The sequence below is a fragment of the Drosophila navojoa genome, chromosome 5 (assembly GCF_054131105.1).
Source record: "Drosophila navojoa isolate 15081-1374.11 chromosome 5, UAZ_NAV_1.0, whole genome shotgun sequence".
In the NCBI taxonomy this organism is placed as follows: Eukaryota; Metazoa; Arthropoda; class Insecta; order Diptera; family Drosophilidae; genus Drosophila; species Drosophila navojoa.
Window position 1 is genome coordinate 10,233,344 of NC_142893.1, and position 27,039 is coordinate 10,260,382.

General features: G+C 35.5%; 1 protein-coding gene across 1 annotated transcript in view; it reads right to left on the reverse strand.

Moving 5' to 3' along the window:
- Positions 1-26,947, reverse strand: part of LOC108654604 (uncharacterized) — a 99,324-nt gene extending 72,377 nt beyond the window's left edge. The window contains exons 1-2 of the mRNA XM_089260720.1: positions 26,749-26,947; positions 20,577-21,344 (exon numbers count right to left, since the gene is read on the reverse strand). The gene's annotated coding sequence lies outside the window, so the exon portion shown is untranslated. The remainder of the gene's footprint in view (positions 1-20,576; positions 21,345-26,748) is intronic.
- Between the last annotated feature and the right edge of the window lie 92 nt (positions 26,948-27,039).

Below are 27,039 nucleotides of genomic sequence, written 5' to 3' on the forward strand. Positions count from 1 at the left end.
GAAACATGTGGAAATATTCATCATATGTGCTTGAAACTTGAGTTAACGCTGCATGACTTAAAACTTGAGTTAGGGCAGCTGCATGACAAAAGCTGACTGCTACAAAACTAATTATCGATTTCGATAACTAATTATCGATTTCGATAACTAATTATCGATTTCGATAACTTTTTTATCGATATCGATAACTTTTTATCGATTTCGATTACTAATTATCGATTTCGGTAACTAATTCTCGATTTCGATAACTAATTATCGATTTCGATAACTAATTATCGAATTCGATAACTTTTTATCGATATCGATACCTAATTATCGATTTCGATAACTATTTGTCGACATATATGAAACATGTGGAAATATTCATCATATGTGCTTGAAACTTGAGTTAAGGCAGTTGCATCACTTGAAACTTGAGTTAGGACAGCTGCATGACAAAAGCTGAATGCTACAAAACTCGATGTAGGGTACACCAATGTCAAAGACTAAATACCGAAGCTTGTGCCAGCCCTGACTTAAGCATCTTAAATCTATGTCTAACATATATGAAACATGTGGAAATATTCATCATATGTGCTTGAAACTTGAGTTAAGGCAGTTGCATCACTTGAAACTTAAGTCAGGGCAGCTGCATGACAAAAGCTGAATGCTACAAAACTCCGATGTAGGGTACACCAATGTCAAAGACTAAATTCTGAAGCTTGTGCCAGCCCTGACTTAAGCATCTTAAATCTATGTCTAACATATATGAAACATGTGGAAATATTCATCATATGTGCTTGAAACTTGAGTTAACGCTGCATGACTTAAAACTTGAGTTAGGGCAGCTGCATGACAAAAGCTGAATGCTACAAAACTTTATGTAAAGTACGTCAATGTCAAAGACTAAATACTGAAGCTTGTGCCAGCTTTGACCTAAGTTACATAAAGCATCTTAAATTTAGATAATTATTTAAACATGTGGAAGTATTGTTAATATTTGATGGAAACTTCAGTTAAAGCAGCTGCCTGACAAAGCTGAATGCTACGACACTCGGTGGAAGCTGCATCAATAAAAGTTGTGAAATTATTGATTGTAATTTGCTTGTTCAGAAAAAATGTATGGCCTTATGAATTCCTCTGAAACTGTGTGAAATCTTCTAATGAATGTGACATAAACCGAACTTGAAACTTGAGTTCAAACTGCATGACAAAAGCTGAATGCTACAAGACTCGCTGTAAGGTATATTAATGCCAAAGAATGAATAATATGAAGCTTGTGGACAATTTTATCCTCATTGCTCACGAAATAGAAAACATATGATTCACGGAAATATAAATGCTCTTAATTTAGGTCTTCTAGCCAATTTATGGCAGAGCTAAATACTCTGAGACAGCATGACAGAAGCTGAATGATATGACACTCGAGATATATACTGTATGTATGTATATTAAACTTTTAGGTCGTGATTATAAGCACAAAGCACAAGTGTCTAATATTTGAAATACGCCTATTCACAAATTTAAGGGGGTGGATTTCCCATTTTCAATGGGTTCAGGGTGGACAAATAAATAAATAAAGAAAAAGTCATTCAATTAGCTAATTACATATTTTAAAGCCAATAATTATATTTAAACATATTAATTTATTTATGTGTATTCATTTCGTATTTATTTACATATTTTCAATTTTAATTATTTTATCGGCAGAGCCATAAAAAAAAATAAATCGAAATAGTCATAAAACTCGCTTCAAAATCAATCAAACTAATTGCAAGAGTTTGTGAAAAGTTTAAAATTTCATTTGAAACTTTGTCTGCGGCTGTGGACAACACAAATTCCCGTCATAATAATGAAAACTGATCCACATAATCCAATTTAGTCATAAGAAAGAAAAAACTTGATATTATTGTTAATTGATAATGAGCAAGAAACGAGCTTTTCATTATTTGTAATTGAAACGTCTGGCATTTGTCATTCTTTTATTGCAAAATGTAATCAACACGAAACACTTGTTAAATATTTATATGTATAAAACAAATACATCTACATATATACATATATCAGTTATATATTCATGTGAATTGGCCTTAACTAATTGTCAAGGTTTTGCCCTGAGACTAAACAGACGAAGGCACCTGCAGTCGTGTTAAATCAATATTATAATATTATAATATTTAATGCGGCAACAGCGAACCGTGGAAACAAAAAAAAAAAAACAATAAATCGATGCGGCAGCTCACGTACGACACGAATAAAGCCAGAAATCACGCTGAAAGCATGCAAATCCTCAAGATTTTCATGCCATCCGAACAGAAACCTTCAACAGTAATGCAAATAAAAGAGATAAAGAAGCGTGAGAGTGTGAGAGTTTGTGTGGGGGCATTGAGCGACTAGCTAGATACCCTAGGTGGTAATATTTATTGTATTATAAGACTAGCCAAATACTCTTTCAGCTTGGAATATATATCTATACATCAGCTAGGGGTGTCAGAGTCGGCATTGATTGACTAGCTATATACCCTAAGTGGTATATATAGTACGAGTGTTAGAGTCCATACTGTTTGACTAGCTAGATAATATGTCATTTTGACATTGACTGACTAGCTAGATATCCTAACCGAGATTGTAAACGATATAGGTGTATTGCATCTAGTAAGACTGTCAGAGACACTCATTGATCGACTAGGTACATGTATATTAAATCTAGTAAGACTGTTAGAGACTGTTATTGGCTGACTAGCAAATACCCTAACCCACATTCCAGAGCATCAGTGGTGATATTATTATATAATCTTATTCAAAATTTCCAAATATGAGGAATATTATTGTCTATAAGTGAACTTTATTCTATTCTAGTTTAAGAATTCTAATTGCTCTAATGCATACCTCCCTCTACTTCATGCACCAATACTTCATAGCCAATAAACCCTGTTTACCCATTGTTCAGGAACATGCATAGAAATATGATAAGTATGGGAACATACGCACTATGCACTCGACAACTGGCATAAAATAGATAACATATGTTTCAAGTAGGAGCTGTCAAAATGTCCACAAAATATGACCCTGACCCTTAGCGATAAGAATACTTAAGAGACGAGCGCTGAGCCTTACAAACTCAGCGATAGGATAAGAATAGCTAATAGACCAACGCGGAGTCCTACACACTCAGCGATAAGATAAGAATATGTAATAGCCCAATGCTGAGCCTTACACACTCAGCAATAGATACATTAGATTTAAGGGTTGAAATTATACATGAGTCTGGGTATATAAGCCCAGGCTCAGAATAATAAAGATCAATACGAACTAAACACCATCATAGTGAAGTGTATTCATTCATGGTCCTTCGAGCCGTACCATAAGACTACTAAATATAAAAAGTTGTAACAAGTGTATATTAAAGTGGAAAATTATTTTTTAAATAAAAAGTGATTTCCTTTTGGCTTACCAAAACACGCTGTGAGTAGAGGCACAGCAAGATCAACAAGGCGATCAAAACAAAAATACCTCCAACGGGTTAAGCCAAAAAGAGAATCAATCACAAATATACAAATACTACAACAACCGCAACAAGATGATGTCAGGAAAGGCTATTGAAATGCTAAAGAAGCAATCAGACTTGTTTGACACCATTTTAAAGGCCATAGCTGATAAGGATGCGTTAGCCGTCGTGAATAAGTTGGTAGACGAGTTCACTGTCAATCACTCGGCGCTAATGCATCTCGGTATCCCAAGCAATCATCCGTATTTTATCCAGAAAATATACGATGTATTGATGGAAAATATCAGGACCTACAAAGAGGCCCTTATGAAGGTCGAGACTACCGACCCCGATATAGACGCCGATACACCATCTACCAGCAAGAATTGGCATATACAAACTGAGGCACCCAGGGAACAGCAAACTCAACAGGAAGTACTGTTTTCAAAAAGCGGTTCAGCCCCAATGGCTTATCTAGTAGGACTTGTGGACAAAAAAGCTGCAAAAGTAAGGAAGGAAATGGCAGAAGAGACTGCTATCCTGGACAGCAGCAACAGCGAAGAAATTTTTTTCTATAAACGCAGGTTAACTTTCCGATGGAAAAAAGTCCAGTCAGCGTTCGCAGATTTGAAGGCAGAATATGGATATTTGGCCGGCGACAGCGACGAAATAGAAGAACTAGAATACGATGTCGATGAGCTGTTATCTAAACTTGACAGAAAATTACACGACTTACGTACTACAAAGGAAGACGTTCCAGAGCCACCAAAATCGGATCTTCCCCAATTTAATGGAAGTCCCAAAGACTGGCCAACGTTCTTCGATATGTTCTCCGATATGGTTCACAAAAGGAAGGATTTCAGCGACACAAGAAAGCTGAACTACCTGAAATCATGCCTCAAAGGAGATGCCCAAATGGTAGTGAGCCATTTGTTAAGTGGATCATCTGCTAGCTACAATTCAGCGTGGGAACTTATATGTAAGCGCTATGAAAATAAGCGTAAGATATTCGCAAACGCCGTTAACCAGCTAGTGGACATGGAACTGCTGGAAAACAATGATGAAAGCAGGATCCGCCGATTCTTGGATACAGCAAATGAGAATATTTACATCGCAAAAAAAACAGCCGAAATGGGTAACGATGCTGATGCACTTATCGCTCAAATTTTGCTACGAAGATTCTCGACTGAAGTCCTACAGCTTTACGAGCAACATGTAAAGAGGGCCAGAGAAATTCAATCCTTGAAAAATGTACTAGAGTTTATTGATCAATTATATAATTCAATAGACGCAGTACAGAAAAGGGCCGTCCAGACGCTTACGGAAGCGAAGAAAACGAGCTACAAAAGATGCCGTTTTTGCAAACTGGATAGCCACGACATCACAAGGTGCTCAAGATTTAAAGCAGAGCCAGTTAAAAAACGCAAGGAGTTCGCAACTAAAAACGCTCTATGCTTTAAATGCCTAGGCGCCCATTGCATAAGTGATTGCAGAAGAGATTTGGCATGCAAGTATTGCACCAAATCACACAACAATTTGCTTCACGAGGATGCGAATAAAAACGAGATCTTCAGCAGCAATTGTCTCAAAGAAAGCAACGGACAAGATACGTTGCTGGCAACTGCACTTATTCGGATAAAAAATAAGTCCGGAAAATACGAGCAGCTAAGAGCTCTCATCGATGGAGGTTCGCAAAGAACGTTAATATCGGAGGAAGCTACACAACAACTAAAACTGCGCAGAATCAAAAGGAACGTGGAAGTTCAAGGAATTTCACAAAATGTTGAAATTCTAAAAAACAGCGTTTGCTTGACAATCAAGCCAAGGATGTCGAGCAAATTCGTTACCACCACGCAGGCACTTGTGATGCCAAAACTGCAAAGAGCTCTACCGAGCAAGAAAATTGACATGGATGTCAATAAAGACTGGATGGGCTGTGAACTAGCAGACCCACATTTCAACGAGCCCAGCAGAATCGATGTAATCATTGGCGTTGATTTGCTTCCCTTAATAATGTTGGGAAATGTTAAAAAAGTCAACGAAACACTGGGACAAAAAACGAAACTTGGATGGATCGTTTCCGGCAATATAGCTAGATCATCAAACAACAAGGTGATCAGCGCAACAACAACGATATGCCTGGATGACCTCGAACGCTTCTGGGAGCTGGAAAGTAACTCAAGCGACTCGGAAGAAAATGAGTGCGAGAAAATATTCCAGGAAACAACCAAAAGGGATGAAGAAGGCCGGCTAGTGGTGTCCATACCATTTAAAAAAGAATTCGAGTTAGGAAACTCGCGCAAACAGGCTATGGCACGATTAATACAAATGGAGAAAAAATTCAAGAAGCATCCACAAATACTTAAGGAATATAAAGACTTCATGGATCAATACCTAAAGCTAGGTCATATGGAACCGGTAGACACTATCGACCAGAACATCGCATGGGATCCAACACCACTTCGACACATTGTCGTAAATAACTCAGTGGAGCTACAACGAGTTCAACAAAGCATAAAGGATCTGCACCGGCAAAAAGTACATATTGAGGATCTTGTTTTCCACACAATGAATGGACATATTTCGTTAGGACTAGTAATAATTATAGTATCTCTATTTGTCTTGTATCGAATCAAGAAAAGAAACCAGAGACAGCAATTATTAGCTATTGCATTTTCTGCCCCCCCGCAGAATGTTCAGGAACATGCATAGAAATATGATAAGTATGGGAACATACGCACTATGCACTCGACAACTGGCATAAAATAGATAACATATGTTTCAAGTAGGAGCTGTCAAAATGTCCACAAAATATGACCCTGACCCTTAGCGATAAGAATACTTAAGAGACGAGCGCTGAGCCTTACAAACTCAGCGATAGGATAAGAATAGCTAATAGACCAACGCGGAGTCCTACACACTCAGCGATAAGATAAGAATATGTAATAGCCCAATGCTGAGCCTTACACACTCAGCAATAGATACATTAGATTTAAGGGTTGAAATTATACATGAGTCTGGGTATATAAGCCCAGGCTCAGAATAATAAAGATCAATACGAACTAAACACCATCATAGTGAAGTGTATTCATTCACCCATTTTCCAACTGCTGCAGGGTACAAAAATAGGTAAAAGCGTTGAAAAATTTCATTTTCACGCGCAGCACAGTCAACTGAAAGGCGAGGAAATGGAAACAAGTTAACTGCTAAAAAAAATCCAAACAAACACATACACACAGACAAAAGTCAAAGCCAGCGGCAAAGCGGGAAATTGGGGGAGGGGTGGTGGAACGCGCAGCTACGTTTGCAGTGCGATAAATTCATATAAATCGCGTTAATTTAACCGCAAACGCAGTTTAAATAACTCAAATGACTTGGAAGCCAGCCAAGCTCTGGATTTTAGCTGCCAAGCACAAAAGGAAGCTCAATGACATTGGCTGCAAAATTTTGGAAAAATTTGAGGAGGAGTAAGTGAACAGAAAATATAAAGATTTAGTTAAAACAGAGTTAATTATATTTGTGAACAGAAATTATAATTAATCAGTTAATTGCTTTTAACACACTTTCATCAGTTTGTAACATTTCCATATAGAACTCATATGATATTAAAGCCACTAAACTTCTAATCATACCTACATATAATACTATAATAATCATATATCAAAATATATGTAAATTTTTGCTATATAAACTAAAGCAATTCCAACTATCAAGATGTAAACAATTTCCATTGGATTAATCTTGCGATTCATTGGCTTCATTTCAGCTCGTGTCATTTGCCAGCTAAGCCTGATAAAATGTCGATGTAACTTTAAAAGACAAACAAACAGAGCGTTATTTTCGCATTGCCATTGTCTTTCGCTTGAATGGAGCAGGGCGGGCACACAGGGGAGCCAAAGCAGACGCTATTCATAGCTGTATCTGAAATTACGCTGTGAAATGTTAGCCGCAATTTGTTTCGCTTTATAATGAGTTGTTTTGTACGCTTGGCGAGGCGCCGACAGGGGATACCAGAGAGCAGGAGGCCGCAGACCAAAAAGGAGCAGCAGCTCCACATTTGTAGGAGTAGCCTGAAATATGACCTCGTCTCGCTGCGAATTCGTAATGTAATGTGAATGTTAAAGCTGGCATGGGCAGCTGGCTAACATTCAGCTACATTCTGAAGCATTTGCAAATACGTTGGCTACATTTCATTATGCACGCCCCAATAAATCGGGCCATGTTAATTGCTTATAATTAATTTGTTGCCTGTTTTTATGCTTATTTCTTAATTGGGTCAATTAAGAAAACAAGAACAAAAACAAATCAGAAAAAAAACGCACAACGATTTCAATTCGAAAATCAATTAAATATGCGCACTAAATTAAATTTAATGGCTCCACTAAGCTCGATCAAAATAAGCCGATTAAAGCAAACGTGCGAAGGGTTGAATTGGAAGAGATATCGAGCGTGATAGAGAAAGAGAGGGAGGGGCAGAAGAGGCTGGGAATATGTAATGAGTGAATATTTGATTTTAAATAAATTCACGATTAAGTAAGCATTGGAATTTTCATGGCTTATATTAGACGAGCCTAATGGCCACGATAATGCGGCCTGTTAATGGTCAAAAGTTTTCATGTAAATGTTAATGTTAATTGCAATTGAGATATGTTAATGGGAATGTGATTATTATTGCTAACTTTTTATGCAGATACAACATTGTTTTATGAGAGCTTTTTGTTTATATAGGCAAGATATAAAAGAGACAGAGGGAGAGAGATTTTGGTATAAAATATAATTTAATATGGCTAAGAAATATTAATAGACACAACAATAAGATTTACTTGACAAACTGTCAAAGTTATTCGCACAAGAGTTTACAAGGACAGCAACAGATTGATTGGTAGATAGACATACACACATACATCAATCTTCTCTCTTTTTCCTTCGTCAAATACCCCATTCTCATCTACTTTAACAGAAGCATTATTTCGCCGCGCTTCTTCAGCTGCTGTAAATAGCAAAAAAAGTTGTTCAGTTTCTCCATTATTTATTAAACAACTTGACTTATGCTCAGAAACAAAGCTCATCAGACTTTCAGTTCGCTTTTCCGTGCTTAGAACCAACTGTCTATTAAAGAGTTTAGTCATTAATAAAAGTTACTTTACGAGCCATATTTAATTTAATTACTTAACAGCTGTTAAACAAGAACTTCTGTTAAAAAGAGCAGAAGAGTGCAGCTCAGCTATAAATCGCCCCAAAAAATCATTAAATGCGGACAGTAGTAGAGATCTATTAACTGTATTGGAAATTCTGTTAATTAACAGCTAAAGAACAGTATTAAAGCTCACATAACATATGTATATAAGTCATAAATATAAGTCAGAAAATAAATGCTAATGCAAAGTCATCAAGTTAACAGCTGCATTACATTACTATTACAGCTCTTTTATTATTTAACAGTTCTTTTGCATAACAAAAGGAACATTTGTGTCCATAAATGTTAAACAAAAACATCTGCGAATTCAATGAATGAAGATAACAGATAACAATAGCATGAATAACATGAAAATAAACTGTTTAATAGCTCGTTAACATACCCATGCACAGCTGTTAATGAAACAGCTGCTTAACATAAACAGAGACTGCTTAACAGCTCCAGCATAAGCTAAACCATATACGAAGCCATAAATGTTAATTACAAGCATCTGTTAATCTAAATGATTCATGCTCCCATAAAACCTCCCTGCTTATATACATATACATATATATTATGATCCCAACCTAAAATCTCTATGCATTATCTAGATAATTGTTATAAATTTTGCACCTTCTCTGTGCCAAATGTGATTAGAGAGCGCGGCAAATGAATATAATATCATTTAGTGCATTATTAATTACGCTCACTTTGCGGCCAACAGAAATGTGGAAAAAAGAAAACTCATTTATTCACGCTACATGAAAAACTACTAAGAGAAAAACTCAAGCACAGAGCACACACATAAGTGAAATGTCTTCATTAAGCTTTAGAACTCCATTTGCACAACATCCAAATGGCTGGGCCAGCGGAAGCGAGGCAGGAAGGTGCTGCGGTAGAGCAGCAGCAGCAGCAGTGGCAAGGAGAGAGAAAGAGAGAGAGAGAGAGAGAGGGAGAGTGAGTGAGGTGCAGGGCGCATGGGCTGGGCGTTTCAGTCCGCAGACCGCAGCAAACGAAAGCAAACGGCTCATTGCGTTTCAATGGCAATCGCTGGACTGTAAAGGTTGAGCAGAGCAAAAAACAAGTAGAGAAAGAGAGAGAGAGCGAGAGAGAGAGAGACAGAGGAGGGTATGGCGGTGTGGTAAGGTCTGCGGCTGATTCGGTGCCTCGACTAGGCTGTCATTTCCGTTTCCGTTTAGACTTTTCATTTTCAATCGAGGCCAAAAGTTTTATATTTTGACTGCGCTTTGATATACTCTATGAAAAGGATGATGATGAAATGTGAATTAAGTGAAGTATAGAAGAAGAAGAAAGAGAAGAAGAAGAAGAAAAAGTGGGAGAAGAAGAAGAGGGAGAAGGAGAAGAAGAAGCAGAAGAAGAAGAAGAAAATGTATAAACTATTACACTTGTGTTATATTCCTTTGATCTTCTATGCAGAAATCTTCAGTTATTTTAAAGAAAATTTAATATTAATTTAAAAGCAATAGCAAAAGAAATTATAATAAAAGTAAATTGATTTGTGATAGGAAGCTGTTTCTGGTTTTATTTAGAAGTTACATTTTACATAAAAACAACTGTTATTGCTTTTGCTGGGAATATGTCATATAAGATTTCATTCTGAATGAGTTGTTTTGGGAGCTCAAAGTCCAGTCGAATGTTGCCTTCTAGCTCTGTCCGAGTCTTGCCTGATTCATTATATGATTCATAATCGAATGACAAACCTTATAGAATATTTTAACAGCTGGAAATTATAGATATCTTAAACAGCTGTTGAAGTAGAGTCAACTGAAATCATACCACACTCGTTTGGTCAGCAATTGATATACTATATCAGGAGTATAACATAATACTCTTATTTGGTATATAATATAAATACAAGTATATATAGATCTGTATAGCTTCTATAGCCAAAACGTCACTGTCTCAACTGCTTTTAGCAAGGGTAGCCACTCGTATGCTCTGCCTCCTCTTCAGTTGCCTGGCTTTCATTTACCATTCTTTTTTGTTGCCTTTGCCCCAAAATCGAAAAAAGCCAACCTCTACCCTCTTGACCTTTTGCCACAAAAAGAAAAAGAAGCCAATATAAAAACAACAACAACAACAACATAAAGACAAGAGAAAAAGTGTCAGGGAAAAGTGTCTGGCTAGGGTTCATCGGGCTTAATAGCTCATTTGATGCTGGTCAGCTAAATGGAATGCCAAATGATGGGCACTTGGCTCAAAATGAAAGCAGCAAAAGCAAAAGAATAAAAAATGAAATAAGGAAAAGAGTAAATAGCCACGCCCCAAAGCAGAGAAAAAGTTTAGATTATTATGTGCTTGTTAATTTCTTTTTGTTTCGTGCTTTTACTTAAGTGCGCTTCATTTCATTATAAAAACTTCCGAGAAAATTTAGCCAAATTTTTCTTTTGACTCGCGCTTGTGCCATCATTTTCCTTTTTCCTCATTTTACTGGCTCTGTGTCATACACATATAAAATTTTACTCGAGTCCTTAGTTTTGTTGTTGCTTTGTTTAGCTGTCCAAAGAGGTCTTGAAACCAGCAATCCTTGAAATATTCATTGCATAGCTTGCAGCGACACAGGACACGTCCACAGGACACGCAACGTTAATTGTTGCTGCTCATGACAGAGCCAACAGCAGCAGTAGCAGCAGCAGCAGTAGCAGCAGAAGGAACCGTCTAAAATGGCCATGAAAACGGCCAAATGACTTGGCTGAAATTGAAAAATTTCTGCTGCATGGCAAACAACAACGATTTTTGCATAAATTTCGTTGAGCCTTGCCAAAGGGGACGAAGCAGGGGCTGGCAGCAGCACTTGTTCAATGGGGTCTCTTAATGAACTTACAAGCATCCCGCACACACACACACACAGTACAAACACACACACACACACACACTCAGAGTTGAGCAAACGAACAAAATAGCGGGCTGCCTCGCTTTTCATTGCACTATTTGGCTTCGTTCAGCTCGATTCAGTTTGATTCAGTTCAGTTCAGTTCAGCGCAATTCAGTTAAGTTTAGTGAAGTACTACATATACATACATACATACATATAAGCATAATGATAGATGGAATGAAAGAATTTTCATTAGTTTATTAAGAAATTGGAGAAGTCTGAAGTATTCTAGCCGAAAGCAAAGCGAAAGAAATATTTAAAAGACGGACGAAACCACGAGAGTCAATAATAAAATGCATGAATAATAATTGAACAATTAATAATAATAATAATAAATAAAAGCATGAAAATATGTATAAATATTAAATGCATGAATAAGAATTGAACAATTAATAATAATAATAAATAAAAGCATGAAAATATGTATAAATAAATAAAACAACTTAAATATATCTTAAAAGTTGAAAAAAAAATATTAAAAAAAAAAATTAGTCGAGTCCAAAAACTAAAAGTCACAAACTACAAAAAATTAAATTAAAATTAAAAAAAATTAAGAAACGGAAGTTCAAAAAAAAAATATAATAAACAAGAAGAGTAAAAAATAATAATAATAATAATAACAAGAAAAAAAGTATTAGTAAAAACAATAATTATTAATATCTAAAAAAAAATAAATAAATAAAATAAAATAACAAATTATAAAAATGGAATTATTAATAATTCAATACATAAACAATAAAACTATAGAAATAATAATTACTAAAGAAGAATAATTAACACAAAAAAAAAAAAAAACAAAACAAAACTTGCTTGTCTAGAAAAAGTAAATAAATAAAAAAAAAAAAAAAAACCTTAAAAGTGAACAAATAAACCGTTTTTATGTGTTACAAAAAATGCAAAAATATAAAAAAGTAAAAATAAATTTTAATTGATGAGCAAAACTCATTTATAATTTTATTCCCATACTCATATATGTATAGTTATTAAATATAGTATATATGCTTATATTTATTATAATTATTAAACACAATATCTATGACTTTATTCATTTATCGTTATTAAATAAAATATGTTATGAAACTGCCCTCGCAATTCGAGCGCCTTTTGGGCTTGAGTTACTTACGGCCCAACAGAAATTTAGTACAGGATCAAGCGAAGCGAAACGTTTGTGTGTGTGTGTGTGCGTGTGTGTGGGCTTGAGGGACCTAATGAAAAGGACAACTGTGACGCAAATGGAACGATTTCGAAATACAGCCACACATAACAGAAACTGTTAGCATATAATACACTACACGCACGCACACACGCACACACACACATGCGAGTGTGAGCTGATGAAAAATGCGCTGCTAAAAGAAGGTCAAAATGCAGCAGCATTACAAGCGCCTATGAATGAATAGATGAATGAATGAATGAATAAATGGCTGAATGGATGAGTTGGTTTAGTTGCCTGGTTGGATGGATGGATGGTTAGATGGTTGGATGGACTGAAATGAATTGAATTTGTTGAAAACGCATCAATTCAAATTCAATCAAATGAAAATAATCGTTATTTAACTGAACTGGAAAATTAAATTTTGCCAGCCAACCTTTTTGGGCTTTCCATTTGGGTTTTGCTTTTGTTCTGTTTTTCTTTTTGTTTATGCGAATTGACAATTTTTGCCATTTTTGTTGATTTGTGAGCATCTCTCTGTGTCTTTTGATTTCAATTAGTTTTGCATATGCAGATTAAGAGCTGGCTTTGTGCTTGTCTAATTGGCTCTTGGGGCAGGGCACAAACGGAATTTGTCTTTGAAAAAACAGGAAGGAGAAATTATGAAAGCAATTTGCGCAAAAATAACTTCATAGATGAAGCAATTGTGGGTGAATGTTATTCAGGTTTTGTTTAAATTGAATATTTAAATATTTTATTGTATTTTACTATCTATTTATTTTTTAATTTTTTTATTTATATATAATTATATACGTTTTTAAATTGTTACTAATTTTGTACCATTAATTTAAATTTATTTTATTATTATTAATATTATTTTTTTAAAATTATTTTTATAATTTTTATTATTATTATTTTTAATATTGTTAGTATTTTTAATATTGTTAGTATTATTAATTATTATTATTATTATTATTAGTATATTATTATTATTCTCTTTCTTCTTCTGATCTTTCTTCTTCCTTCTTCTTCTTCTTCTTCTTATTCTTCTCTTCTTCTTCTTCTTCTTCTTCTTCATTCTTATTCTTCTGCTTCTTCTTCTGTCTACCTACGCTTCTTTCACTCAGTGCCCAGTCATATCTTATTTTCTCTTTTCATTTAATCCCGTGTTACTTTGAAGCATTAAATATATGCTTAGAATTACTTTTAAATTTTTTTACAATTATTTTAATGCATACATTTTTTTAAATTTAAATAATTATGTAAAAAATATTTAAGGATTATTTTTGATGAGTTTTTATATTTATATATTTGCATAATTTATGTATTCCATTAATAAGTTTTTTTGAATAATTATTTTATTTTTAATTTGAGCCACATTTTGATTTATTGTTTAATTTATAGACAATCTTACATATATTAAAGATATTTAGATAATAACGAAACATTTCTCTATTCTCCTCTTTATCTTGACTACCATAATAACTGACTTGTTGTACGGATATACTATAATCTCAGCATAAGCATCAGCTCCACTCAACACGCAAAGCTCGACTGACGTTGACACTGCAACAGTTATTCGAGCACGTGTGCTTGCATAATCAAGAGGTGCGTACAAAAAAAATGACAAGAATTAAAAAAATGAAAGAAAAATGCTAAAATTTAGCTAACAATCCAAATGCCGTGTAACGAACTATAAAAAAAAGACACACAACACATGCATAGGGACGAGGCATGGCAATGGCTTAGTCAAGGGCGCGGGGGCGGCGCTGTGGGCGAGATAAGGGAAAGCCAAGCAAATCGATGATAAGAGTAAACAAAACGCATGTGGAAGCCCTACGCAAAGCCAATTAATCTTTGCTTTGATGCAGACACACACGCACAGGTGGAAAGATAGCAGTTGCAACAAAATGTTGCATGATTGTGCCCCAATCTGTCCATGTCCCCCCATTCTCTTCCACAGCCAATGCCAATCATAATCCTTTCCATTTCCATTTCCCTGCTATTCGTTCAGCTGCAGTCGGCTGTGTAATGTGCTTATGCGACCAGTGGAATGCAGCTTATAGCTATTGCTGCTTTTGTTTTGTTGAGGGGGCGTGGCAGTCTATTGAGTGGCATATTACGTATACGCAATCATGGACTATTGTCAATGCTTTGACGGACCTCACAGGACCCGCAGCTTAGTGCATTGATAGGCATACCATCATCTAATATATCTTTCAGGTAGTAAATTCCTAGGAAATAAGTTGAGGCAGCTGCAAGGAAGGTGATTTTAATGCTGAGTGTTTTTTTAAAGGCATAAGAATTCATTTGGTTTAATAAATGGAGGTACGCCTTCAACATTTGTTGAATGGGTATTATGCAGTCGGTCAGGCTCATCTGCCACATTCTCACTGCTCTCGTGTTCATTTTACAGTAATCTCTAATTATGATAATTGCCCCAAGAGTTCTCGAATTGTTTAAATCAGTCTTTATTGTGCACCTGGCTTACTCAATTGTCTCTCTCTCTCTCTCTCTGTCTCTCTCACTTCCAACAATATATATTTAGCCAAGTCTCATTATTGAAATGGGTCCTCCATGGGTCTATTTACTTGACAACATTTTACAATTAAGTGCAAAATTTGTAGCGTGACAAGGCAGCAACTGTACTGAAAGCCACGCCCCCAAAAAAAAAAAAAACTTTAGCTGCGTCTATTTGTTTGTTTTGTCAGCGTAGACAAGAGGAGCTAGAGAGAGGAAGGGAGTGCGAGAGAGATAGAGAGAGTCATGTGTGTGCGACATGTCAGGCATTAAGTGAAATTTAAACCTGAACGCCTTTTGGCATGTGTGTGTGTGAATGTATGTGTGTATTCCTTATTGTTGCCTTAGTGAAATTTAATTAATGACAAACAACTTTTCATTGTTTTTTATTCTTCTCTCTTTTGCGTTTTTGTTGTTGTTGTTTGTCTTTGGCTTTGCACGCGCCGGAAATGTATTCACATCCGTTTGAACAAAAAATTTTCCATTGTTTCAATAGGCGGAGGCCCGGCCCGGCGCTGTGTATGTGTGTGTGTGTCGTATGGCATAATTACAGACACATAAAAGGCGCCTTGAAGCCATACAATATGGCCATGCCGTGGCTCAATAAAGGACTCTCTCTTGCTGCCTATGTCCTTGGCAGGCCGTCAGCTGTTAACAGCGCTGGCAAAGGGTCGGCAGCGATTAGGGCACATAAAACTTAGGCCCAGACATGGCCCAGCATTAGAGCCCAACGGGCTGGCCATAATTGACAGCTGCGCCAACAATTCACTTGACCTCGCACACAGTGACTACCAAAACCCAATACACACCCACCCACGCACACAACTGCTGCTGCATATTAAGCATTTAGCTGCAGTCACACCCAACCTATACACACACACACACACACACATGCACAGAGAGACGAGCACGCACACAACTGCAATTGACCGTGAAATTGTTGGCAACTGCAAGTTGGCCATGATTGAAGTGGCCATCGCTGGCTTTCAACTTTGCGCCATTTACCTGCTTTATTTATGCTCGCTCGGGAATGCTCGACAGCAGTTTATTGGCTGTGCGAAATGTTTGTCTGTGTGTTGCTGGCTGAAAGTTGAAGACTTGAAATTTGTTTTCTTGTTTTGTTTGATAAAGTCTCAAGTTTTGATATCCACAATGGAAGTGTGGTCTACGAAGACTTGGAATTACCTCTCGAGTGCATGCTGAAAGCTAAATAAAAGCAGAGAGAGTTGGAATGAATTCTAGAAGAATGCATTATCTATCTATCTCCACAACTATCTATCTCTAAAACTGCCCTGAAAGCTAAGTGTTTATTCCTGAATTTACTAGAAAGAATGCTAAAGCTTTATAAATAAGAGATCTACTAGATTAGAGGAGATAGCTTATAAACTCTATAGAATGTACAGATTGTATAGACTGTATAGCCTTTATAGACTCTATAGACAGTATAGACTCATAGACCATAAAGAAAATACATATATATTCTATATCCAATCATGCCAAACTTCAAATTATTGTTTAATTTTCTACTTTAAAAATTATTCTTACAATGATATATAGGAAATATTCCCATATACCCATGACAATACCAATATATGTATAATTTCAATATAACTCTATAGAGTATCATATCATCAGTTACGCTAGACTAAAATGCCCTACGTTTTTTTCGTATGCTGCCCGTACAGTCGCCCATAAAACACACACACACTCTCCAGTTAAGCTTTTAAGGCGAGCAAAAGTAAAACAGTTTATGGCATTTAAAAATAATTTATGATATTCTGCTTGAAACTTGTGAAAACTTTGCCAAAAGTGTAAACAAAACAATGGCAGCTAAAGGTAGCTGAAAATACCCTAAAGAATATAATAATAAACCTTTTTTTGGTTAAGGGTTCGAAGTGCAAATTTTAGTCGATTTTTATATATAGTCAAAGAGATTAAAAAGTAAATGACTATGGATTTACTACGATCAATGTCAATGTATCATAAATTACATCTAATAATATCCTATATTAAGGAAAGACTACACTTAAAAAAATTTGCCAAAGTATTATTTTATTTTATGAAAATTTAAAATTGAAATAAAATAAGGTTGATATTTTTCTGTAAATTGTGGGCAGCTAAAAGATATTCCTGTTGATTAAAAAAAAAAAAAAAAAAAGGAATATAGTTAAAGTTTTTGCAATTAATATATAAAGAACTTCAACTTAAGCTGTTGAGAAGCGCATAGAAAGGCAATTTATAATGCAAATTTATTATATATTTCAGCAAAGTAACTTTGATTATTTATAATTTTCAACTCTACTGCATTTCATATAAATTCCAAGTGCTTTCAAACCTCTTCCCTCAATGGGTATCTCAAAGCGCAGTTGGAGCAGCTCAGTTCTGGCAGAAAGCCCCAACTGCTGTGTGGGCATTCAAATGCATTGCATGCAAATGCCACAAATAGTAACAAGTTGTTTTTAGTTGTTGTAAACTTTGTTTTTCCATGAATTTGCCATTTTACCCCCACCAACCCTCTCCCTCTCTCTCTCTCTCTCTGTGTGTCACTTCTATGGAAAAATTCCCCCATTGCATTCAATTATTCACACTTGGCCGCAAATCAAACAGATTTGCAAATTATGCAAGCCGCCTGCGGTTAAAGCGAACACTGTGGGGGGCGTGGCAAATTTTGTGGCTAGGCCAATAATTATGTAGTAACGAAATAGATGGTAGATAGAGGGGGGAGAGAGTGTGGAGAATAGAGAAATTTAAGCATTTTGCAGAGTCAACTTGGCCTTTGGCAGAAATTCAATCCTAGGCCGTCAGATTGAGGCTTCGAGCCAAATTTCACAGGTCTGTTCGCTGTTAAATGAATCAGAATATTGGCCAAGACATTGCTGTGGTTTGGCCATGTTGTTGCACATTGCACGTTGCATGCCCCCGCTGCATGTGGGCCATTGCCACAAATTTCAATATGCACATTCCGATGAGTTAGCTCACGGGCTGTGCATCCAGCTCGAGCGTGCCAAAAGCATTTTAGCATTTAATTAACAAATAACAAACATGACTTCGAGTCTGGCCCTAAAACGTATTTGCGGACAGCTGATAGGCGTGGCTAATCGTATTGAAGTCGGGCAAATAGAATGAGAAAAGACTCAATGATCCATGTAGAAGCACTTCAGGCAATTTCCAAATAGCCAACGCCTTGGCAGGGGAGAAGCAAACAAAGAGGTTACGTGGAAAAATTAAATAACTGCTGAGTGTGGGCAGTCGTAGCAGCGAAGCACCACAAAAAGTTAATCACAAATTTAAGTAATGTCAGGGAAAGCAAAGGGAGAAGCAACGGGAGAAGCTAAACATAAAGTAAAGGAGGAGTAGAGCCTGAAAGGGCTACAAGTAAAAGGAGAAGTTCAAGCGAAAAAGGAATTTAAAACTAAAGAGGAAGAGAGACAGAGAGAGAGAGAGGAAGGAGGAGAAAGAGAGAGAGAGAGAGAGGTAGAAAGAGAAGCTTAAGTATAGAGAGGCTATGCAAAAGGAAAATTAAAGGCTGTAAGAGAATAGAAATACTTGTAAATGGAGCGACTAAAGGAAATTGCTAATTATAAAAGGAAAATTGAGGCGCAGCAAATAAATAAAAAGAAATGGATTTTATATGAAATGGATTTTATATGATAAATGAAACGAGAAGAAAATCAAGCAATTAGGAATTAAAGGTTAAAATGAGAATTGAAATGAAGAGAAGAGAGATGTGAAAGGAAAACTTAAGCGAGAAGCGGATAGAGAAGGAAAGAATGTTTATAGAAAAATGAGAGAGAGAGAGAAAGTAAATGAGACAGAGAGAGAGAGAGAGAGAGAGAGAGAGAGAGAGAGAGAATCAAGAGGAAATGAGGAATAGAGAGACATTAAAAATTAAAGTCATAAGAAAAGAGAGGGAGAGAAGCGAATGTAGACATAGAGAGCAAAAGAGAGAGAGAGAGGGAGAGAAAGAGATATATTCATGTATGGAGTCAGAGAGATAAATAGAGAAAGATATAGAGAGAGAGGGAGAGAGAGAGAGAGAGGCACAGAATCATAGCCAATAATACGCATCAATTAAATTAAGTAAACAGGAAAACAAAACGAGAAGTTTCGCAGCTTTAAAGACACAAAAGCGCGAAGCAAAACAAAAAGTCAACCCAATAAAAAAACCCAAATTTGTGCCATAATTTGCTTTTCGCTTCTTAAAGCATAAATTCAACAAAAAGCACGCTTTAACAGAGAACTTCAACACGTTCTTCAACTCATCGTTCGCTTCTTGTATAAATTTGATTTGCTGCATGTTGAAAAAGTTTTGATTTATTATTGTGTCTACAATTTATCTTATCAAAATATCATTTAAATTTAAATAACAACAAATCTGAGAGCACTTATTCGCCTTTTCTCTCTTTTCTTTCTTTTTGTTGCTGTTGCTGTTGTTGTTGTTGTAAATTGTTGTTTGCTTTGAACTTGTTGTATTCATGGAAATTTATCTACGGCCTAAACACAGCACCCACACACCCATAGAGTCAGCATGATAAATGCGAGTTTTCTTTAGGTTTGTTTGTCTGCTTTGAAATGCCTAAAAATGTGTTTGCGGTTGCTTTTGAGAGCTGAACTGAGAGAGAGAGAGAGAGAGAGAGAAAAAAACACATACATTTGCCAGTCACGATGTTTTCCTTTTGCGTGCCCGAGTTGGGTATTATAATTCCATGATGGTTAGTGTAACGCCCCCAAGGATGATTGGCTGCATGTTTCTCTCTCTCTCTCTCTCTCTCTCTCTCTCTCTTGCTCCTGCTTTTGCTATGGTTTTGGAATATGTTTAAAGAAAATTCCATTTCGATTATGAGTCGGGTAACGCCACTCAACTACTTGTTGAGCTTGAAGGCTTTATGTAAAGGCTTTGAAATTCCCGAGAGTGTTAATGATGTTGCAGGAAATGTTTTTATGAGAGATATATTCTGATAGCTGTGATAGATAGATGAAATAGAATTTGAATTTACTGTTAAGCACTTACTCACTCTTTCTCTCTTTCTCTGTCTCTCTGATTAAGGACTGAATTTTAAGATAAACTCAATAGCAACATCTAACATAAGAACAATATATGTTCCGCCTAATATTCTCTTTGCATTCTTTTCAAATGGTTGAGCTTATCGCCAATTCCTGCAAGTATTTTCCTAGAGCATTCAATATTCGCCTAGTCAACAAGAATTTTTCTCATTATTTTTGGTTTTCGGATTATGTGGTCTTCTTCGTTTTGCTTACTTATGTTGGTGTTGCCGCAAACAGTGGAGAAATGTGAATACCTTTATACATCTACATACACACACACACATACATATACATATATAGTAGTCTGTGGCTGACTTACCTTGCCATGTTGACGATACGCAGCTGCTCACTTTTCCGTGCCCTTCAAGCAAACAAAAAAAACTCAAAATCAGAAGACGAAGCAAATTGTTAGCGAGTTCGAGTTGGAGGCGAGTCTTAATTTTTGGCCTTCGCAGGACTTGCTGCTGTGCGCGTCCTTGAATCAGGCTCGAAATGTCATTGAGTATCTGGCCGTCGTCGAGGGGTGTCTTGGCATGTTTACAATGCTCAGGTCTTGGCCGCAAACTAAATCAACATTCTTTGGCAGCGGGCAGAGGGGCAGCACCCAAACACACGCACAGAGCCTGAGATAATGCTGATGATGCTCTGATGATGATTACCGCAATGCTATCAGAGGCACTCACTCCGGCCCGGCCTGGCGCTGGCACAGCATCGTTTATCTCTGTCGCTCTGGTCTGGTCGACTGCCACTATCTGATTCGAAGACTTTTAATCCTGATTGTGAACGGGAATGTGCATGTGAATGTGGATGGGCCGTGTGCTACCTTGTTGCGTGATTGAGTTCGGATTTATGCCTTAAGTGTTGCTTGGGGATTTGCCCTCAAGCAGCAGCCGTCCGTTGCCTGATACGGCCTATGCGGCGTATGCTCAATATATATATATATATATATATACATATATGTGTACTCATCTACTGATGTGTAGGTGTAACTGTGTGCATCGAGAGCTATTTGTTTTCCTTTTGCCTTTTTGCAAGCGTTTTGATTGGAGATTTGAGATTTGAGTCCAAATGATTCGAACGTTTTGCTCTGCAAAAAGAAGAGCAAAGAAACAAAATAACAATATAGACAGGAAACTTTATTTTATTTGTTGCTGCTGTGCGTGGGTGTATGTGTGTGTGTGTGTGTGCGTGTGTGTGCGTGGGAATGTTTTTCTGCTTTATTTGATTTGCTGCTTTACATTTACATTTACATTTGCATTTACATAAGCATCAACATCATTAATATTGCAAAGGCATATCAATATATAAGCACTCTGCTGCCGATGAATGTTGTGCATTAGTGCTAGTGTGTGTGTGTGAGAATGTCTGCAGCCCTGCAGGAAACAAATTGTATTCAAAGGCAACGAGCTTCGAGCATAAAATGCCGGAGTTTTCTGCTGTTTGTCGGGCTGAAAGGCAGCAAGTGAGCTGGGCCAAGAGCTAAATAAATAAATAAAAGCAACTATTTTAAAAAAAGAAAAACCTATGGGTAATAAAAATAAAATTTACTAAATTTATATAATCTTAAAAAATAAAATACAAAAAAAATAAAGCAAATCAAAGAACCTAAAACATACTAAAACATAATAAAAATGAACTTAAAATAAATAATATAAAATATTATTATTATTATTATTATTATTATTATTATTATTATTATTATTATTATTATTATTATTATTATTATTATTATTATTATTATTATTATTATTATTATTATTATTATTATTCTTATTATTATTATTCTTATTATTATTATTATTCTTCTTATTCTTATTCTTCTTATTATTATTATTCTTCTTATTCTTCTTCTTCTTATTCTTCTTCTTCTTCTTCTTCTTATTTCTTATTCTTATTATTATTATCTTATTATTATTATTATTATTATTATTATTATTATTATTATTATTATTATTATTATATAAAAATAATTCCACATAACAACTAAGTTAAAACGGAATTATAGCTCGAGATGAGCCGAATAAAATCCTATTCAATCTCGCTCTCTCTCTCTCTCCAAAAGTTAAATAGGAAACAAATTTTAATATAAACTTCTGGAAATTCTTATATTTAAAATAAAATAAATTAAATACTTATAAAGCACCTGCCCAAAGAATATTTGTTGGCATTTAAAAACTTGCATGTGTCAAACGTATGTTTATTTCATGCATTTTTTCACAGGTTTTCCTGCTCTGTTCTCTCTTTTCCTTTTCGTTTTCGTTTCTTTTTTTCTGCTTAAAGCGCTTCCGTTATTTCATTTCCGCAACAAATTTGATGCGGCTTACATTTATCATACGCCGCGTGTGCTGTCACTTCATGCACACGCACACAAACATACAGTCACACACACACACTCGCACACACACACACACCATGCAGATTGAACCACATAAATCTCTCTTTGGGAATTGCCATTCAAATGGCAAATGCAATAATAATTCGCAGCTCAAACAACTTGGAGCGAGCCATGGAGCTCTGGGCGATGTCGCAGTGTTATATATGGAATATTGAGGGGGCGTTTGACATCCCTCAAGTTCATTCAGTTTGATTTGTTTGGTTGTTTTTAGTGTTGTTTGCGTTGTCGAAGCGTTTATCATGCTCAGGTTCATGATTGATTATAATACGGCTATTGATTTAGCAAAAGGTCTGAGGGAGGCTCGCACACACCCACCCCGCTACCCCACCCGAGTTAATCGAGGTTGACTGCAATTCGAGAAGTGCCTGACTGGGCTGGGCCCGATGCGGTTCAATTGTAAAAGGGCGTCAAAACAATGCATGCAAAGCTCCCCCAGCTCCCTCAGCCAGGACGAACATTGGGGGCACTCACACCAAAAGGAAAGGCAACATTTTTTTATAGCTTCCTGAAGGGTGTGTGTGTATGCGTGTGTTATCAGCTGTTTGCTGCTCGTGTTATGACTGTAACGGAAATGTACAAGCAACAACAACAATAGCAAACAACAATAAAAATAACAGCAAAGCAGGAAGAAAGCAGCCCAAACGGAAGCAGCGCCGCCGCTGTCAAGCAACACTAACACACTAACCGATAAAAATAGAAAATACCAAACAAACAAAAAATAATACAAATAAAAAGAGAGCGAGAGAGAGAGAGAGAGCGAAAGAAATTCAACTAGCAACCGAAAAGAAAGCAAACTACTCGACATATACGTATTATAACAGCCCCCAAAACAAAAAACAAAAAAATGGCGACGAAGTTGGCGCAAAATAAAAAATAAAACAAAACGAGTAAAAGTAAAAAACAACAGCAACAAAAAAGGGAACGGCTGACGCCTCCCCTGGGCCAAACAAAAGCCCTTTGAGGTGCAGCTAGACAAATCAAACAAAACAACAACAACAACGGCAACAACGGCAACCAAAAAGGCAAATAGGCAGCTGGCATTACATGGCAGTTGACAAAGTAGGGGTAGTCCCGTTTGAAGTGGAAATCGTTAAAATATGTCAGCTGAGCACAAAGAAAAATTGCCTTGAGAAATGGTTAGAAGTTAAATGAATGAATACATTTTTCAACATATGTATATTTATATAATATGAAAAATTTAATTTAAAAAAAAAAATATATATATATATATATATATATATATATATATATATATATATTTTATTTTGCATTAATATTTTTTTATTATATCTTTTTAAAAAAAAATAAGTTTAATTAAATTTTATTTAATTAGAAAAACATTTTTATATATTTGCAAAATTAATAAAAAAAAAAAAACAATCATTTTAAAAATATTTGTAAAAAAAATAATAATAATTAAAAAAAAATTATATATAAATGTATATAAATTATAAATATATTTATTTATATTACCATTACTGATTATTTATTTTTTTTAATGCAATAATAATATTTTGTGCTAATATAATAAAAAAATAATAATAATAATACTAATGAAATTTTTAATTAAAAAACCTTGTTTTTTTTTTTTTTTTTTTTTTTTTTTTTTTTTTTGGTAAAAATATGTATTATAATAATAATAATCAGCCTCATAATAATCACAACAAACACTAACAACCAATACCAAGATCAATAACTCTAATCCTAATATACAATCATGCTCATAAATATTCATTTGACAGGCATACCCCTAATGCTGCAACTCGTCTGTGTACATGTGCGAGCCCTTTGCGGCTTATTTGGGGCCATGTGGCGCTCCCTTTTTGCTGTCGAAAGCAGCTGCCATGGCAAACAGCAAAACAGCGACTCTATCAAGCACACACACACACATACACATATATATATATGGAATAACACAAACATTCACATTCGAGTGTGGCTCTGCCATCAGCGAAATAGTCGGAACAAAGCGCTCGCTTATTAGTATGCAAAACTGATAATCAATACTGAGTACTCGATGCTCTGCATGAGTACTCAATGCTCGGATCTAAAGTGTGGCTATTATGGCACATTTATGCTGGTCTTTGCACATTTGCATACGTGTTTTGGGACACTGTGCAGCCCCCAACCACCCAACCACCCAATCGCCCAATCACCCAAGCGCTCAACCGCCCAGCCGTGCCCAAGCTTATGGAAAAAAAAATAGAATTTTGTGTGCTCGAGTCTCGAATTCACTTTTCTTTTTTACATTCGTTGGAAAATTTATGAAAAAAAAAAATTGGGTGTGTGCTAATATGTTGTTGTTTTTGTGTAGAACACCTTGACGTGTCGGGTGCAAAGCCGTCCTGGGGGCAACATGACATCGCCTTAAATATACTGTCAAAGCCAAGCAATGAGAAGCAGTTGGTAAAAAAAAAAAGAAAAAACATGTGCAAAGGCGCAATTTAATTGAGAGAAGATGGTTTCAACACATATGGCAAGCCTTTGGGGGAACTGATATGCGATAAGCTTGTAAAATATACATATGTAGACAAATTTATAGAGAAAATTGTAATAAAGCTGTGGAGTGAGCTCACATATTTCTTGAAATGCGTAAAACATTTGAGGACAATGCATTTGGTTTTTATTTATTTATTTACATAGTTTTCTTTATTTAGAAAAATATACAGAGAATATGTTAGCAGGAATATAGAGCAAAGCCCTGAGGCTTTCCTCAAATTGAAGATAAATTACAGGTAGTTTAAAAGTTCCTAGAGAGATTAAATTGGCTATTATTACATTTTATATACTTCTTATTTAATCGCTTATTAAAGCTAAACTAAGCCAACTCATAAAAAAAAATATTTTAAAAAAATAAATAAATATAATAAATATATAAACAAATATTTTAAATACTTTATTCAACTGCTTTATTAAAAAAAAAATAAATAAATATAATAAATATATAAACAAATATTTTAAATACTTTATTCGACTGCTTTATTAAAAAAAAAATAAAAATAAATATAATATATAAATAAATAAATATTTTAAATACTTTATTCGACTGCTGCAAAATATTTTCCCTTTATTAAATCATCAATCAAGGCTTGCACAATTTGTTAAAGCAACGGTACTTTGATAAGCCAGCTGTAATAATTGCAAACATATTGAAGCCTTAAAACAATATTTGCTTATCGCATTGCATTAAAACAAATGTTGAATTGGAGTCTTAAAGCTTATGGCATGGAAAGTATTTGCTGGCAAATATGAAATGAAAATAAAGTGCGAGTCGCTTAAGCTGCAAAGGCTTAGCTAGATGACTGATAGACCATACACACACACACACTCACACACACTCACACACACTCACACACAGACGTGTAATCGAAAAGAAAAGGGGAACATGATTCTATCGATTCGAGTCGGTAAGCCTTTTCAGCTCAACAATCTGGCCAAGCTGCATGCCATACATAAGAAAACATACACATGAACATGGCTTATGCTGGCTTATTGCACCTTGAGAGCATACAAAGGCACACAAACACACACACACACACGCACAGCATGTGTCTGGCTGATGCCGAGTTACAGAAAGCGTAGCATACTTATGTGCGCTCTCATTGTACAATGAGACGCTTAATAATAGTAAGGCGCTATGTGCAAATGGTTATGGCTAGTAATAGACACAGGCATAGCACAGTTAACAACACACACACCAATACATGCACAACAAATGTGACAGCAAGTGGCCAGGGCCAAGACATGTAACTGAGTCGCTAGCCGAGTTGAAGTTGCGACTGAAAATTGGGCTCATGTGTTATTGTTTTTACAGTGTATAGGTGTGCGTGTGTGTGTGTGTGCTAGTTGCCTTTTAGTTGTTGTTGTTGCCTTTGCCACTGCTGATGTTTTTTTATAATTACTTGCAATGGAGGTTACGCCGTGTGTTTGTGTGCGTATGCGTGTGTCTGTGTGTTATTGTTGTTGTGGGCTTTGGCATTGTTGTTAAGCACATATAGCGGTAATTTAATTAACATACATAAACACACACACACACACACACACACACATGTACATATATGGTGTGTGGCACGCTTTGGGGCATTGTTATACTTACAAAGAGATTGACGACTTTAGCCCTTGTAATCGATATTTCAATTAAAGTTTGCTTTTCATGTGCACAACAAGTAACTGCTTTTATTTTTATAAAGAACTATATATGATATATGTATATATAATATAAACAGTGCAAGTTTATAATAGAGCTTCTATGGTTTTCATTACATTTAGTTTACTGTTTGGGAAGTCTTTTTTTTAGACTAAATATATATTTTTTTTTCTAGTTATATTCATATATATTTATTTATATACATCTATACATTTCCATAAACGTATATAGTAAAAAATA